The sequence below is a fragment of the Gorilla gorilla genome, chromosome 9, assembly GCF_029281585.2.
Source record: "Gorilla gorilla gorilla isolate KB3781 chromosome 9, NHGRI_mGorGor1-v2.1_pri, whole genome shotgun sequence".
NCBI classification, from domain to species: domain Eukaryota; kingdom Metazoa; phylum Chordata; class Mammalia; order Primates; family Hominidae; genus Gorilla; species Gorilla gorilla.
The window spans coordinates 102,304,698-102,311,959 of NC_073233.2; positions in this window are offsets into that span (position 1 = coordinate 102,304,698).

Below are 7,262 nucleotides of genomic sequence, written 5' to 3' on the forward strand. Positions count from 1 at the left end.
TAAAGACCATGGGCTCTGTAATTAGGGTTTAATCCCAGCTTTGTCACTTCCTAGCTGTGAAATCTTGGGCAAGCCATTTAACATTTTTGGCCTTGGTTAAAAGGCTTTCTTTTCCTAAATGTGAGGTTTTCAGAGACCCCTGTATACATCTCTCACTGCATTGCCCTCTGGTGCAAGACATGCAATATCTGGTTGACTACTGGTAACCACCGCTGACCCCCAACAGGAAACACCATGTAGATTCTTTACATTGTGTCAACGTGCCCTGGGGAGCAATGTCCTTGGGCTGGGACCCAAACAATGACTCAAACCTAGGTATTACTCTTGTCTCCAGTTTTCCACTTCACATGTACTCTTCAAGCAACTGTGTCTGGAGGAAAGGATGGCTAGCAGATAACCCTCAATTATACTGAAGGACCTGGCAGGTCTCACAGGATTAAATGGCTGAAATAGGGGATTATGTGACAGATCCTAGAAGGGACAAAGTGCTAGGCCGATGAAATAATACATCTTTAGCTCCAGGAAATAAACCAAGAGACTGCCTGTAAACACTGAAAGCTTGGGGGCCGGGTGCGGTGGCTCACGCCTGCAATCCCAGCACTTTGGGAGGTCGAGGCGGGCGGATCCACGAGGTAGGAGACCGAGACCATCCTGGCTAACACGGTGAAACCCCATCTCTACTAAAAATACAAAAAATTAGCTGGGCGTGGTGGCGAGCGCCTGTAGTCCCAGCTACTCAGGAGGCTGAGGCAGGAGAATGGCGTGAACCCGGGAGGCGGAGCTTGCAGTGAGCCGAGATCGCGCCACTGCACTCCAGCCTGGGCGACAGAGCGAGACTCCCTCTCAAAAAAAAAAAAAAAAAAAAAGCTTAGGTAGACTTGCTGCTCCATCAAGATGACCTGGCATCATCTTGAGAGGCAAGGCCGGAATATGATGGTCATTTAGAAAACAGAATCCTAGTCAATTGACTGTGCCCAGTGTCAAGAAAGAGTGTATGGATAGAAGAGGAATAGTCAGCGTCAAGCTCAGAGAAAGAAATCAAAGTAGCCAGTGCCCTTCCAAGCACTCTCTTCCAAGTACCACAGAAAGTGCTTGCTAGCAGGCATATTTGTAATCTGGGCCACCTAACTAATGTCTTCACTTTGATTCCCTGCTCATCATGCCCACCTTGTAAGTGTGAGGGCATTTACACCAGAAGCCTGAAACTTTCTTTCTGAAAGAGGTGAGGTGTTTTAGTTCTTAGCTTTCCCCAAAAGCATCTCCTGTGACAAATACTCTAGTGAGAGGGTTCATTTGGGAGATGAAGGCAAACACCAATAGGGAAGTGGAGAAGTGTGACAAGAAAGGGAAAGCAACCAATAGAGTGTTGTCAAGCCAGCTACCACTGTGGGTGACAAGCTGAAGCCTGCTGGGAAGCCAGTGTAAGGTGTACACATCAGCTATCCAAGCCAAGGGGTGACAGAGCTGTGGTATCTGTACTCCACCTCCTGTTAGTCACTGGTTGAAGGCTTCTCCCAGGGGTCTGCTCCTTCTCCCAGGATGCTCCTGAACTTCTGGCCTGCCATGTGGATAGCCAAAATGGGCTCCAGAGGCAAAACAAGGGCTCAGGCAAATAAATGCTACTGCTGGCAGTTGCAAGTTGCACTGGTGTGCTCTGAAGGGGGAGGCGGTCCTGAGAAAATCCAAGGGTAGGCATGAGGTCTGGAATCACTTCCTCTTCCTCTTCCTCTTCCTCTTCCCCAGGCATTCAGCTCTCCACTCAGCCAAGCCTGGGCCTCCTGAGCCCTGCCAAGCCCTCCTCTTAGCCCAGCACCACTGTCCCAAACTTATCCTGAACTTCTGAAGTCACAGTCTTTGAGACGGAGTCTCGCTCTGTCACCCAGGCTGGAGTGCAGTGGTGTGATGTCGGCTCACTGCAAGCTCCGCCTCCTGGGTTCATGCCATTCTCCTGTCTCAGCCTCCCAAGGAGCTGGGACTACAGGCGCCTGCCACCACACCTAGCTAATTTTTTCTATTTTTTTGTAGAGATGGGGTTTCACTGTGTTAGCCAGGATGGTCTCAATCTCCTGACCTCATGATCCACCCGCTTCAGCCTCCCAAAGTGCTGGGATTACAGGTGTGAGCCACTGTGCCCGGCCGAAGTCACAGTCTTTAATGAAACAAGAATATCCCCTCACCTTACCTCATATGAAGGCTGAGTTATTAAAAGTAGTTCTTTTCTCAGAGGCATTATGGTAAATCACTGTAAATCACTGTTGCTCCTACTAAGTGGTTATGGGAAGATACAAGCAGCTCTTACAGTGAATCAACCTCTTGTTTTTGTACATTACAAATAAAACCAAAGACACTGAATAGTCAGTTTGTGCCAAATAGTAAGTATATTCCTAGATCTCTAGTAATAGTCACACACAGTAAACACAGAAAAGAGCAGAAGGTTTCACTCTCTCAAATGTACTTGAAACAAACAAAAAAAAACCCAATAAACCACTTCACACTATTTTAATAAAAATGAGACCAAGAATTATAGAACACAGTAGTCCCCCCTTATTGATGGGGTAAACATTCCAAGATTCCTAGTGGATGCCCAAAACTGTGGATAGTATCAAACCCTATACAGGCTACACATGAATTTCTTTTTCCCTCTTCACAATTCCATGGATAGAAGATTCGTTCTTATTACAGATCTTAGCAGCCTCAGCTTACGATTTTTCCCTCCTTCCTTATTAAATCAAGAACTTTCACCTTTTCACATAAAGGAAGTATTTTATAGCTTCTAGCTGGCATATGCTAATTGCCAGCATTGCTACTCTTGTAGCTTTGGGGCTACTATAAGTAAAATAAAGGTTAGTTGAACACAAGCACTGCAATACCTTGCCGGGAGCTCTGACAACTGAGGTGGCTACTGAGTGACTGAGGAGGAGGTACTGCATGGATATGCTGAACAAAGGGAGGATTCACATCCTGAGTGGACAGAGTAGTGTGGTGCAAGATTTCATCAGAAACTGCAGAAAACGAAACCTTGGATAAAGTGAGACTACTGTAACATCACATAGAGGCCTACGAAAGAGGTTTTGAGAGTCTCGCCACATCAGTATTCCTGACGCTGCAAACAATGCCTTTTTATCACCAATATTATTCTCTGAAAAGGCCCTACTTGAGTTAAAAACTCACCACACTCACATTTCCTTATGGTACTAATCACAGTGGCAGAAGGGAACAAACAGCAGTTCAACACAGTGCCAGGCACATGACAGTCAATCCTAGTTTAATTGTACCAGTTGTATGTCATCATACTTGAATTACAAATGAACCAAGTAAGCCTGAAATACCAAGTACAGCTGAAGATATGCTCAAATGCAATAAAAATGCAAAGTGTGTAGGCAGGCTAAGCTAGGAATTGCTTTCCAAGTTCCAGCACACTGAGCCATAGAGTAAAAAGGTATATTTAGGATATGCAAAAAGAAGTACAACCAAGCTCCAACTTCAGTTTGTGGCCCCAAATTAAATTCTAAGTTGCTTGAACTTACTCTGCACTTCTACATAGAAACTTTTCTAAATGGTGGCTAGGGTCTTAAGCCAACTCCAACAACCCATTTAACCCATATACAGATAAATGGTAGCATTTATCGTAGGATTGCTAGCTAAAGTTCAGGGCTCCAAGATGTTATGCTCCATTATCTGCTCCTCTTGAATTAAATGTCCCCCCGGGTGATCTCAGCCACCTTCACTGGTTTAACCATCCATTACTCACCAATGACTCCAAGATCTGTACCTCACTTACCACCTGTTAAAAGCTCCAAATCTGTATTATGTAACATTTCACTGTTGATTGGACATTATGACCTGGAATACCCACCCACTTCAACAAGCTCCAAACTCAATTCATTATGTCCTGCTCTTCCCTCACTTTCTTGTACTTGCTCCTTTTCCTATTCACTTGTCCACCATGGTTAGAATCTTGTGGTCATCTCACACATCACCAATTACATGACACTGTGTATTTGAGGATGCTGTTTCTCTGCCTACAGTCATCCACTCCACCACCTTAGAGCCAGAAAAACTCTATTCTTCAAGACCCAGCTCAAATGTTATCTCCCCTCTGAAGACTGTCTGACCCCCTTGACTGCCACAACCCCAGAACAAGCAAAGTCAGTGTTCCCAAATCTGCTCTTTTAAAAGTGCTCCCATAACATATGATTCATTCTCTGATACTATACTTTCCTTGTTGGGGTCTCATGATTTGCTACACGTGTATTTCCTATGAAACTGTCAGCATTACCAGGCCAGGAACTACTGTCTTCCTAATGTTGTCTCCTACAGCCTAGTACTAAGACAGGGAAAACAGGTAGTACTAAGGTTGAGATACTGGCTCTGGAATCAGACAACCCAGGATGCAGCTCTTTATCTCTCTAAATACTCTTTTATCTGTCTAGTAAGTTCCTGGGACATATCTAATTTAATTATTATTTTATTTTTCCATAAGCTACTGGGGTACAGGTGGTGTTTGGTTACATGAGTAAGTTCTTTAGTGGTGATATGTGAGATTTTGGTGCACCCATCACCCGAACAGTATACACTGCACCATATTTGTAGTCTTTTATCCCTCACCCCCTCCCACTCTTCCCCCAAGTTCCCAAAGTCCATTGTATCATTCTTATGCCTTTGCATCCTCATAGCTTAGCTCTCACATATCAGTGAAAACACAATGTTTGGTTTTCCATTCCTAAGTTACTTCACTTAGAATAATTTCTCCAATCTCATCCAGGTCACTGCAAATGCTGTTAATTCATTCCTTTTTATGGCTGAGTGGTATTCCATTGTGTATATATATATATACACCACAGCTTCTTTATCCACTTGTTGATTGATGGGCATTTGGGTTGGTTCCACGATTTTGCAATTGTGAATTGTGCTACTATAAACATGCATGTGCAAGTATCTTTTTCGAATAATGACTTCTTTTCCTCTGGGTAGATACCCAGTAGTGGGATTGCTGGATCAAACGGTAGTTCTATTTTTAGTACTTTAAGGAATCTCCACACTGTTTTCCATAGTGGCTGTGTTAGTTTACATTCCCACCAGCAGTGTAGAAGTGTTCCCTGATCACCGCATCCATGCCAACATCTACTGTTTTTTGATTTTTTGATTATGGCCATTCTCGCAGGAGTAACGTGGTATCGCATTGCAGTTTTGATGCATTTCCCTGATGATTAGTGATGGTGAACATTTTTTTCATATGTTTGTTGGCCATTTGTGTATCCTCTTTTGATACCTGCCCATTCACGTCCTTAGCCCACTTTTTGACGGGATTGTTTTTTTTCTTACTGACATGAGTTGGTTGTAGATTCTGGATATTAGTCCTTTTGTCAGATGTATAGATTGTGAAGATTTTCTCCCACTCTGTGTGTTGTCTGTTTACTCTGCTGACTGTTCCTTTTGCCATGCAAAAGCTCTTTAGTTTAATTAGGTCCCAGCTATTTATCTTTGTTTTTATTGCATTTGTTTTTGGGTTCTTGGTCAAGAAATCCTTGCCTAAGCCAATGTCTAGAAGGGTTTTTCCAATGTTATCTTCTATAATTAATCCTTTCCCCACTTTTTGTTTTTGTTTGCTTTGTCAAAGATCAATGGGCTGTTTAAGTATTTGGGTTTATTTCTGGGTTCTCTATTCTGTTCCATTGGTCTATGTGCCTATTTTTATAGCGGTACACACTGTTTTGGTGACTATGGCCTTATAGTATAGTTTGAAGTGAGGTGGTGTGATGCCTCCAGATTTGTTTTTTTTTGCTTAGTCTTGCTTTGGCTATGCGGGCTCTTTTTTGGTTCTATATGAATTTTAGAATTGTTTTTTTCTAACTGTGAAGAATAACGGTGGTATTTTGAAGGTGATTGCATTGAATGTGTAGGTTGCTTTTGGCAGTATGGTCATTTTCACAATATTGATTCCACCCATCCATGAGCATAGGATGTGTTTCCATTTGTTTGTGTCATCTATGATTTCTTTCAGCAGTGTTTTGTACTTTTCCTTGTAGAGGACTTTCAACTCCTTTGTTAGGTATATTCCTAAGTATTTTACTTTATTTTTTTTTGCAGCTGTTGTAAAAGTGGTTGAGTTCTTGATTTGATTCTCTGCTTGGTCACTGTTGATGCATAGAAGACCTACTGATTTGTGTACATTCATCCTGTATCTTGAAACTTTGCTGAATTATATAATCAGTTCTAGTAGTTTTCTGGGGGAACACTTAGGGTTTGGAAATTAAATAACCTGCTCCTGAATGAGCTATGGGTCAAAAACGAAATCAAGATGGAAATTAAAAAATTCTTGAACTGAAAGACAATAATGACCCAACCTATCAAAACCTCTGGGATACAGCTAAGGTGGTGCTAAGACGATAGTTCATTGCCCTAAATGCCTACATCAAAAATTCTGAAAGAGCACAGACAATCTAAGGTCACAACTCAAGGAATTAGGGAACTAGAACAAACCAAACCCAAACCCAGGAGAAGAAAGGAAATAACCAAGATCAGAGCAGAACTAAATGAAATTGAAACAAACAAAAAATACAAAAGATAAACGAAACAAAAAGCTGGTTCTTTCAAAAGATAAATAAAATTGATAGACCACTAGCAAGATTAACCAAGAAGAGAGAAAATCCAAATAACCTCACTAAGAAACAAAACAGGAGATATTACAGCTGAAACCACCAAAATACAAAAGATCACTCAAGGCTACAATGAACACCTTTATGCATATAAACTAGAAAACCTAGAAGAGATGGATAAATTCCTGGAAAAATACAACCCTCCTAGCTTAAATCAGGAAGAATTAGATACCCTGAACAGACCAATAACAAGGAGCGAGACTGAAATAGTAATTTAAAAATCACCAACACAAAAAAGTCCAGAACCAGACAGATTCACAGCAGAATTCTACCAGGCATTCAAAGAAGAATTGGTACCAATTCTTTTGACACTATTCCACAAGATAGAGAAAAAAGGAACCCTCCCTAATTCATCCTATGAAGCCAGCATCATCCTAATACCAAAATCAGGAAAGGATACAACCAAAAAAGAAAACTACAGACAAATATCCTTGATGAACATAGATGCTAAAATCCTTAACAAAACACTAGCTAAGTGAATCCAACAACATATCAAAAAGATAATCCACCATGATCAAGTGGGTTTCATACCAGGGATGCAGGGATGGTTTAACATACGCAAGTCAATAAATGTGATATACCAGATAAACAGAATTAAAAACA